The sequence below is a fragment of the Gossypium hirsutum genome, chromosome D13, assembly GCF_007990345.1.
Source record: "Gossypium hirsutum isolate 1008001.06 chromosome D13, Gossypium_hirsutum_v2.1, whole genome shotgun sequence".
NCBI classification, from domain to species: domain Eukaryota; kingdom Viridiplantae; phylum Streptophyta; class Magnoliopsida; order Malvales; family Malvaceae; genus Gossypium; species Gossypium hirsutum.
The window spans coordinates 43,080,572-43,091,476 of record NC_053449.1 but is presented as its reverse complement, the minus strand read 5'-3'; the positions used below and the strand labels follow the sequence as shown (position 1 = coordinate 43,091,476).

The 10,905-nt window shown below is 35.6% G+C and overlaps 1 non-coding gene across 1 annotated transcript; it reads right to left on the bottom strand.

Moving 5' to 3' along the window:
- Positions 1-9,282: 9,282 nt before the first annotated feature.
- On the bottom strand, positions 9,283-9,388 carry LOC121225977 (small nucleolar RNA R71). Its single transcript, XR_005923878.1, has one exon. It is a non-coding gene; the product is annotated as a small nucleolar RNA R71 (small nucleolar RNA).
- Between the last annotated feature and the right edge of the window lie 1,517 nt (positions 9,389-10,905).

The window sequence follows — 10,905 nt, the reverse complement described above, 5'->3', positions numbered from 1 at the left end:
CAAGAAGAAAAAGGTCATTGATATTGAAACTATTGCACTCACAAAAGGCTGTAGTGATATTTTGACGAACAAGTTGCCCCCTAAATTGAAAGATCCTGGGAGCTTTACCATCTCATGTTCAATTGGCAATCATTATTTGGGTAAGGCTTTATGTGACTTGGAAGCTAGCATTAACCTAATGCCACTATCTACTTTTAGAAAGTTGAGAACTGGTCACATGAAATCTACTATAGTGACATTACAACTCGTTAATCGATCCTTGGCTCAACCAGAAGGGCAAATAAAAAACGTATTAGTTCGTATGGATAAATTTGTTTTTCTGGTTTATTTTATCATACTTGATTGCGAGGCAGACAAGGCGGTTCCCATAATTTTTGGACGACCATTTTTAGCCACTGGTCGAACTCTGATTGATGTGTATAATAGTGAACTAACCATGCGACTTAATGATGAGAAAGTCAGCTTCAGTGTTTTTGAATCTATTCAATGCAAGGATAAAGAAGAATGCCATACTACTGATGTGCTAGATGATCTAATTGAGGAAGAATTCAATGGCCAAAGTACAATACTCTTTGAAGAGTTTGCAGTGACATCTGATGTCGAATTCCTAGCTGATTGTGACAGCATGGTTGAAGCTCATAATCTTGAACTCAAACATGGATGGTAGATTGAATCCTTAGACCTAGCTAATTGAACAACCCTAATTTTCAAACCATCTATTGAAGAAGCTCCTACTCTGGAATTGAAACCACTACCTCCTCATCTTAAATATGTATTTCTAGGTGATCACAATGCTCTCCTAGTTATTGTCTCTGCAACACTGGACACAACTCTAGAATAGAAATCGGTCCATATTCTCAAGCAACATAAACTAGCTATTGCTTGGAGTATTTTCGATATTCAAGTTATTAGTCCTTCTTTTTGCATGCACAAGATCAAGTTGGAGATGAAGGCAAGCAATCGATTGAATAGCAAAGAATATTATTCGAGAAGATGAAGGAAGTTGTAAAAAAGAAAATTATAAAATGGCTTGATGCTGGAATTATTTACCCAATTTCTGATAGTAATTGGGTAAGTCCAGTGCAATGCATGCCTAAAAAGAGTGGCATCACTGTGATTTGCAACAATAATGACGAATTAATGCCCACACGCATGTCCATATGATGGCGAGTTTGTATAGATTATCGCAAATTGAATGCGGCCACAAAGAAGGATCACTTCCCACTTCCTTTCATTGATCAAATACTGGATCGGCTTGTTGGAAAATCCTATTATTGCTTTTTAAAATGCTATTCTGGGTACAATCAAATTGCTATTGCACCGAAGGATTAGGAGAAAACAACCTTTACCAGCCATTTTGGTACTTTCGCTTTTTGACGTTTTCCTTTTGGTCTTTGCATCATGCCAGCCACATTTCACAGGTGTATGATGGCAATATTCTCAGATATGATCAAAGAATCTTTAGAGGTGTTTAGGGATGATTTCTTAGTCTATGGGCATGATTTTCATCATTGCACTGACAATTTGGATAAAGTACTGAAGCGATGTGAGGCCTTGTGTTAGGAGACCATATCTCTTGTCAAGGTATTCAAGTATACAAAGCTAAGGTGGAAATCATTAAGAAATTACCTCCACCAACAAACATGAAAGGTAGCCGCAGTTTTTTGGGACATGTAAGGTTTTACCGACGATTTATTAGATATTTTTAGAAAATTGCAAAGCCCTTATGCTCATTGTTGGAATAGAATAAAAAATTGTTCTTTGATGATGCATGTCTAGATGCCTTTATTCAGTTAAAAAAGAAGCTTGTGAATGTACCCGTTGTTATTGCACCCAATTGGTCTCAACCTTTTGAAGTTATGTGCGATGCAAAAAACTTTCCTTTGGGTGCAGTGCTAGGACAACGATATGGAAAAATATTTCACCCCATCTATTATGCTAGCAAAACTCTTACAGAGGCTCAACTCAATTATACCACCACAGAGAAAGAATTGCTGGCTGTAGCCTTTACTTTCGACAAGTGTCGTTCCTATCTTGTCTGCGTAAAGGTTACTGTATTCATTGATCATTTAGCGTTGAGATATCTCTTTGAGAAAAAGGATGCGAAACCAAGACTGATACACTGAATATTACTGTTACAAGAATTTGACATCGAGATAAAAGACCCTAAGGGTTTATGAAAATCAAGTTGCTGACCATCTATCTTGATTGGAAGTTGGCAGCAAAGACAGAAACATACTTCAAATTGTCTACGCATTCCCATATGAGAAGTTATTTGTTAAAGATGCAAGCCCTTGGTATGTTGATTTTGTTAATTATCTAGTGTGTGGAAAACTCCCATTGGGTGTCACAGGTAATAAAAAAGAAAGATTTCTTCATGAAGTAATGAAGTATCAATTGGAATGAGCTGTATTTATTCAAGGTATGCAATGATAACATTATTTGACATTGTGTTCTGGAAGAGGAGATGCTTTCAATCTAAAAACATTGTCATGATGCTCCTTATGGAGGTCATTTTGATGGTATGAAAACTATTGTTAAACTTCTTCAATCAGGATTCTACTGGTCGACATTATTCAAAGACGCCCACATTTTTGTGAATTGATGTGATAGGTGTCAGCACATCGGTTCTATATCTCGACTTAATGAAATGTTACAGCAACCAATTATAGAGGTTAAATTATTCGATGTTTGGGGTATGGATTTTACGAGACTGTTTCTGAGTTTATTTTGAAATCTGTTTATATTAGTAGTTGTTGACTACATCTCGAAGTCGGTGGAAGCTATTGTAGTCCCAAAGGATGATGCCAAGACAGTGCTAAAATTATTTCACAAGCATATACTCCCCCGATTTGGCACACCAAAGGCATTGGTTAGTGATTAGGGTACACACTTTCATTGCAACCAAGTGGCGACCGCACTGAAGAGATATGAAGTTAATCGTAGAATGACTACTACTTATCATCCGCAAACCAATGGACAAGCCGAAGTATCAAATAGACAAATTAAGAACATTCTTGAGAAGGTTGTAAAGCCTTCAAGGAATGATTGGTCTTTCTGATTGGATGACGCTTTATGAGCGTTGCAGATAGCATACAGAACTCCTTTAGCGATGTCGCCTTATCAATTGGTTTTTGGGAAAGAATGTCATTTGCTAGACGAACTAGAACACAAAGCAATATGGGCAATTAAGTAAGTAAACATGGATTACGCAACGATTGAAAAAAAGAAGATTCTTGGATACCACTAAACTAGAGAAGATTAGGAGAAATGCTTATGAAAATGCTGCAATTTACAAGGAAAAGACCAAACGATGGCATGCCAAGATTATTTTACAGAGACAATTTATTGCGAGTCAACAAGTTTTATTATTCAATTCTTGACTCAAATTTCTCCCACGTAAATTGCGTTCACGTTGGTATGGACCTTTTGAAGTTGTCACTGTATTTCCTCATGGTACAGTCACAGTTCGAGATTTACGTGATGGACACCAGTTCAAAGTAAATGGACAGAGGTTGAGACATTATTTTGGTAACAATGACCGAAAGCAGGTAGAGACCATTAACTTGGTTGAAGATTTTTAATTTTTAATTAGTACTCCGTGATTTTATTTTATTTTATTTATGTTTTGTTAAGGTTTGTTTCCCTTCTTTTTTGTAGAATAATTAGGTACCATTGTCAACACATTGAAGTCTTATGTCAGCGCATTCCATACGTCTAAACTACCATTTACAACTCCTCAGAATTCAAAGAAAGTCAGATTCCACCATTGGATCAAAACTCACTCAAATGTTTGATCCTTATAAGCGGGCATAATTTTTATTGGACACAACTCTTCCCGCCAGCCCTATATCTCTCCACAAAACAACACGCCCCTCCACCGTCCTCTTTCACTCACTATAAATTCTCCCTTACTGTACTGACTGTAATGCATTCAAGCAACCTTTAAACCATTTTCCCTAAAAAATATGGCAAAAATAATAGGCTCGGTCAAGAAAGCCACCAAATATACTGGGGAACACACATCTTTTGCTACCACAGTCCATGAATTGGAATCCCCGAGGCCAATGCAGACAAAGGAGCCAATAGTCTTCTTAAGTAAACCGGCAAAGGAACAATTTCACAACAATAAATTAAAGCACCAATTTAATCTCAAGTAAGGCATTTCTCTTTCGCCACAACAATATTTGGGTAAACAAGTCTCCAAAACCATCTCGAAGTTAAAGTGGGAAACTTTTTGCAACCACCCTGGAAGTTACTCGCATTCATTGGTAAGTGAGTTCTATACCAATCTCTGCGATCATGAGTTAGAGTTTATTTTCATTCGAGAAGATTTAATACCATGGGAGACTGTAAACATCAATGAGCTATACAACACCAAGGTCGATGTTTACGAACACTCTGAGTCCATTGATAACATCACAGACGAAAAATGAGACCTGTTGGTGAGAGACTTGTGTGTCAAGGGAGTAGCTTAGACGGGTTCCTATCGAAAGAACTACACGATGCACCGTCGCTTCTTGACACTTCAAGGTAAAATTTGGTTTCACTTTGTCAACTGCAAACTAAAACCCTCTACTCACAGCACCACAGTCACCCTAGAAAGAATGTGTCTAATACATTCTATCGTCAAGGGTCAAAAATTGATATGGGCATAATACTTCACCAAAAAATAGCTGACTGAGCCGCAAGGTAGATTGGGATCTTACTTTTCCCATCACTGGTGATGTTATTGTGCCAACAAAGAGGAATCAGTCTTGCTGGTGAGGAAATCTTGGAAAATAAAGGCCCAATCAATGAAGCTTCTGTAGAAAGAATGACTCGAGGCAAGGAACTGCTGATACTGAAGGAGGCAGAGACTAGCAAGACAAGGAAGGTTGAAGCCAAAGCCAACATCAAAAGAACTAACCTGAATGCAGAGACATCTTTAACGTGAAAACTGAATAATGTTAAAAAAATAGTAAATTCCATTAACAGCAGGCAGATCAAGCTTGTCATTACAGTAAAAGATATGGAGAGATCTCAGAATTTGTTTTATGCTTATACCAGAGCCTAGAATAGTTCTATTGTAGTCACATTGGGCCAACTAAGCCCATCTCCACTACCAGAATTCCCTATATTTCCACCAACCATTCACAATTATGATCTCTCTTCTTCGGATGATGATTTAGAAGACCGGGAAAGACCAGTGGCATCCCAACCCATTGTGCAGGTCTTTGATAATGAGAAAGAAGAGGAATCTAGGGGCATCAAAAAAATGCTTCTTAAAGATTGATTGCTTGTTTGAGGATGGTATTTTTGCTGATCAAGAAGACACTATTATTGAAAAGAAAGTTAATGCTGCAGAAGTAGAAGTTGTTGCGAAGAAGAAGTTGATGCTGAAGAAGAGTTGCTAAAAATGAGAAAGAAAAAGAAGATGAAAGAAACATCATGCAGCCACATCGACTGAACCAGGACCTGAGGAGCAATCCGACGATCGCGCAAAGCCCAAAGTAAAGAAAAGGAAGATCTCTAAGGATAAAAAATGAAAGAAGGAGGAGAAGAAAAAGAAGAGAAAGAAACATCATGCAGCCACATCGACGGCTACGGATAACTAAGTTAGTTGGTTTTATGCTTTAGTTATAGTATTCATGCATTGCATGTAGTTGTAGGTTTTATTTTGATAAGTATACATTGTCATTGCATTTTAATTGTCATTACATTTTAGTGTTAGTGCATTGGGGACAATACGAACTTTACATTTGGGGAAATACACATGGGGCTTGAAAATGCACCCACATTTCAAAATTTTTGTGTTCAGAAATGAAGCATGCAAGGTTTAATTATAGTTAATGAAAATTGTTCCAAATTTTTTTTTGTTACATTCGATGTTTAATTCTTGAATCATGTAAATTATCAATGAATGAGTTGGATAAATTTGATAGAAAGTTGTAGCTTAGATTCTTTGATGAATGGATTAGGTTGCATTAGTAATGGATGATTGCTATCATTCTTTAAATCTTGAATGAATCTGCTTTGTACAGCTACATATATATGTATATATAGATATAAATTAGAGACACTCCAAAGTGGGTGTTGTATGGAATGTCACAAAGGGAACACCCCAATACAAGTGTTAGAAAAATCAATCTAGACAAAGGATATCACTGATGAGTGTATGTCGGTGCAATTACGTACTCTCTGGGGGTTTGTTGTGCCCCATCGTTACTTCTCCGAAACAAAGGTACAGTAACGCAACGATATCCCTTATTCTGAAAAAAAAGTATATATATACTTAGTATTATACAATAAATGTTGCCTTGGTAGATAAATCTTAGGGTTTAAAGTATGATGCTAGGATTGATGAAGTTGCAACCTTATTCATTCATGCTTAGAATTGTCGACAAAATATTCTTTCATCTGAATGTCTTTCACCCGTTGGGAATTTAGAGGGTTAAAGTTGCTAGAATGATCATTTACATTAGTAAAATTTTTGTAGCCTTACTAGTTTCTATTTTACTTCTGTTTACTTCAGGATAAGGAAAAACTCAAGTTTGGGGGTGTGATAGCACTAGAAAGAACATAGGTTTTCCCCTTACTTATTGGTTAAATTGTTCCCATTTAGTTATCCTTAGCATAAATTTTAGCAATTTTCTTTTTAGTAAATTGCATTTTATAACTCAGTGAATTCTAGCCTATTTTATCTTTAATTTTGCTATCTTATTATATTAATGTCACTGCATGAGTTAATTCCAGATTGTGTCCAAAATTATCGCCGTATCTAAAAGATGTTCGCAATGTCGCTGCATGGGTTATTCCAGATTGCGTTCAGAATTGTTGCCACACCTAACAACTATTCAGATAAGAACCAAAATTGCATGAGTTGTCCAGTCTGGTATAACTAGCCTGTACAAAGAAGGATAGAATCCTAGCCTCCTTAAAGAAATTTAAGGGAAAATTTCCTAGTTAAGCTTTGATTATTCGAAAATACTGGAAAATTTAAAGGAGTATTCATGTTTTTGCGTGTGCATTTCGTTTACCTCTTTAATTTTTGTTTACCTTGCCAGTTAAATTCTGCTATCTTTTCCTAGTTAAGCTTTGATTATTCTAGGGATATTTTAGTATGATTTGAACTCTACTTAGCCTATTTAAAGGGTTTTTGTATCCTTTTTTCAAGATGCCAATAAAAAAGGCTTTTTTTATGGGCGACAAGATGTGTCGCATATGAGTTTTCGTGAGAGTTTCATTGTAATTATGGAGAGTATTTTCTCCATATTTTACTCTTGTTTTTTAATCGTTTAGTGGAAAGTCGAAACCTCCTTTGGCCGTGGTTTTTCCCTCTTAGATGGTTTTGCATGTAAAATATTTGTGTTCGTTCTTGATAAATGATAAATGTAACATGTTTTATCCTCACTCTTAATGTGTTTCTGGATGATTATTCTATTTAAAATAGTGAATTTTATGCTCATAATCCTTTAAATTCATGTTTTTATACTTAGGAGAGCATTTAGGAGCAAAAGGAGCAAAAAATGAGTGAAAATTGGAAAATCGAAGCAGGTTTCAAGAGCCACACGGGCTGCCACACGACCTTGTGGATTTCACAAATTACACTCTAGAGAATGAGGAAAAATGTTTTTTAGGTTTTTTTGGGCATTCTAAGACCTATATATACCAAATATAAGAAGAGGGGAGTAAGCCGTCAGAGAATATTGGGGGATGCAACTCGAAAACACCATTGGAGTCGAATCTAAAGCAGATTTCCATCAATATTGAAGATTTCCTTTTGATTTCTTTGAAGTTTATTATGAATTTCTTTATTTCTTGCGATTATATTTTCTTTAGGATGCCTTTATTTGCGATTATGAAATAACTTTCTAAATATCTAGGGGAGATGAACCCTATGATGAATTCTGTCTTTTGATTTCTGTTTTACGCAATAAATAATTGGATCTTGTTCTTATTTATGTGTGCCTAATTCTTGGTTTAATATTTCTAGATTATTAATCCATTTTTGTTGTGCTTAATTCGGATGAGGAATAGACCCTGTTTAAGAGTAGGTCTAGCATAATTGAGTGTAGTGGCATGCAGTCATAGAAATAGGATGAAATAAATCTACCAGATTAGAATCAAATCTAATAGGGGGATCCATAGATCAAGTTAATGCAATAATAGGGATTTTAATTAGAAAGAAATTCTAATTAATCAACCTAGAGTCAGTTACTCTTACTCTTGAAAGAGATATTAGAATAATTTAGGGATTTCCACGAATCAAGATACTAAGTGAAAAAAATTGTTTAATTTAGATCGATAATGATAGATGAAATATAGGTGGATTCTTTCCTAGGTATTGTTTCATTTCTTGGTTGTTAATCGTTTGTTTTCCTAATTTGTTCTTTGTTGTGTTCATTAGTTAATTAATTTAGTTAATTTTAGTTTTCATCAATCACTCCCATTTGTTGGTTAAATAATAGAAAGATGGTGATTACTAGTACTTTTAGTATTTGTGGGAACAATATATGTGCTCACCGTAGCTATACTATTAATTGATAGGTCCACTTGCCTTTGTCAAATTTTTAGTTGGTTTACGACTACATAAAGTTTTTGGCGCCGTTGTAGGGGACTAAAATTTTAGGAAAACTTTATTTCTATTAATTTACCTATTTTTATTTTAATATTTTTATTTTAATTTAATTTTTACATTCAATTTGTTTTTCATTTGTTTGCTTCTAGTAGGTTTTTTTGGTTTATGACTACATGGAACCCATTAGATCTATTACTTTTTAACAGTGAGATTAATAAACTACTCGTAAAAATCATAGATAGGTTAGAGAAGCAAGACAAAGTCAACAAAATATAGTACATGATCAAGAGGAAAAGGATATTACTGTGGTGATTGGTGATAATCAAAATAATCAGCTACCTCCTGCATGTCCTGCCCCTCGTACTATGATGATTATGCTAGCCCACTCTGATTAGTGCTGAATCGAGCATTGTGAGAGCTACCATTAATGCAAACAATTCTGAGATGAAGCCGAACATAATTCAGATGGTACAATAGTATGTTCAGTTTGATGATTTGCAAGATGAAGATTCGAATACCCATTTCGCTAACTTTCTAGAGATTTGTGAGACTTTCAAGATCAAAGTCATTACTGATGATGCCTTACGTTTACAGTTGTTCCAATTCTCATTGAGGAACAGGGAAAAATAGTGGTTAAATTCATTGCCACGAGGCTCTATGATGACTTGGGATAAAATGATTGAGAAGTTCCTTTTGAAGTACTCCCTACTAGCTAAACAACGAACTTTAGGAATGATACCTCTTCTTTTGCTCAAATTGATTTGGAGACATTATATAATGCATGAGAGAGATTGAAGGATCTTTTGAGAAGGTGCCCTCACAAAGGTTACCTTAGTAGTTACAAGTTAAAATATTTTACAAAGGTTTGAATCTGTCAACTAGGCAATTAATTGATGCAGCAACTAGTGGAAGAATGAATAATAAAACAATTGAGGGTGCTCAAGAGCTTATTGAAGAAATATCACTGAGTAACCATCAGTGGCACGTCATGAGTACAAAACTGATGAAAGCAGGTAGTGTTTTTAATATAGATGCAGTTGCTATGTTGGAAAACGAAGTGGAAGCACTAAATAAAAAATTTGATGGTTTGAATTTTTTATGCAGGTAAATTCGGTGATGTTATGCGATGCGAACGGGGTGGAGATGAGTAATCCAGAATATTCACCCTTCAAGTCTGACATAGATTGTGAGCAAGTCGATTTTTTGGGTAATAATTCTAGACCTCAAAATAAGCCCTATAGCAATACTTATAATGCAGGATGGAGAAATCATCCAAATTTCTCTTAAGGTGGTCAAGGAGATAAAAGGTCAAAACCCCCTCTGGGTATTCAGCAACCTTATCAGCAAGAGAAAGAGCCGAAGCTTGAGGAGATGTTGGCTAAATTTATGTCGGTGTCAGAAACTCAATTGCAAAACACTTAGACAACTCTAAAAAATTAGCAAGCATCGATTCATGGGCTCGAAAATCAAATTGGACAACTTGCCAAACTTATTTTGGAAAGACCACAAGGGAGCTTACCTAGCTACACTGAAACTAACCTAAAGGAGCAAATCCATGCAATCATTATTCGAAACGTGGAAAGGTTAGTCGATCCTGAAAAGAAGTTGAAGCTGGAAGCTGTTGTGAAAAGTGATGAGGTTGAGGAGGGTAAGAAAGAGCATAAGCTAGTAATTAGAGAATACAAACCACAAATTCCATATCCTGCCGCATTGAAGAAAGACCGCATAAATGAACAATATGGTAAATTTCTTGAACTTAAAAGAAAAATTGCATACTAACTTACCTTTAGTTGGAGCCATTTCGCAGATGCCAAAGTATGTAAAAATTTTAAAGGAACTGTTAACAAATAAAAAGAAAGTAAATGGCTTGTCGACTTTGGAGACCAATGTAGTTTGCTCGGCCAATCTCCAAAATAAACTACCCAACAAACTTAAAAATCCAAGGAGTTTTACTATTCCGTGTCTCATTGGTAGTTTCGATGTTGAAAAAGTTTTTCCTGATTTGGGGGCTAGTATGAATGTAATGCCTTATAAAATGTTCAAAAAACTTCATATTAGGGAACCTAAACCCACTAGGATGAGTATTCAATTAGCGGAAAGATCAATTAGATATCCTAGGGGTATTACTGAGGATGTACTTGTGAAAGTTAACAAATTTATATTCCCTATTGATTTTGTTGTATTGGACATGGATGAGGATATTGAGGTACCTATGATTATAGGTCTACCCTTTTTAGCCACTACGGGAACTATTATTTATGTGGGTACTATTGAACTTGTGCTTCGTGCAGGTGATGAAAAGATTAATCTTCAAGCACATGATTTTGTGAGAGTCCCTATTGAGT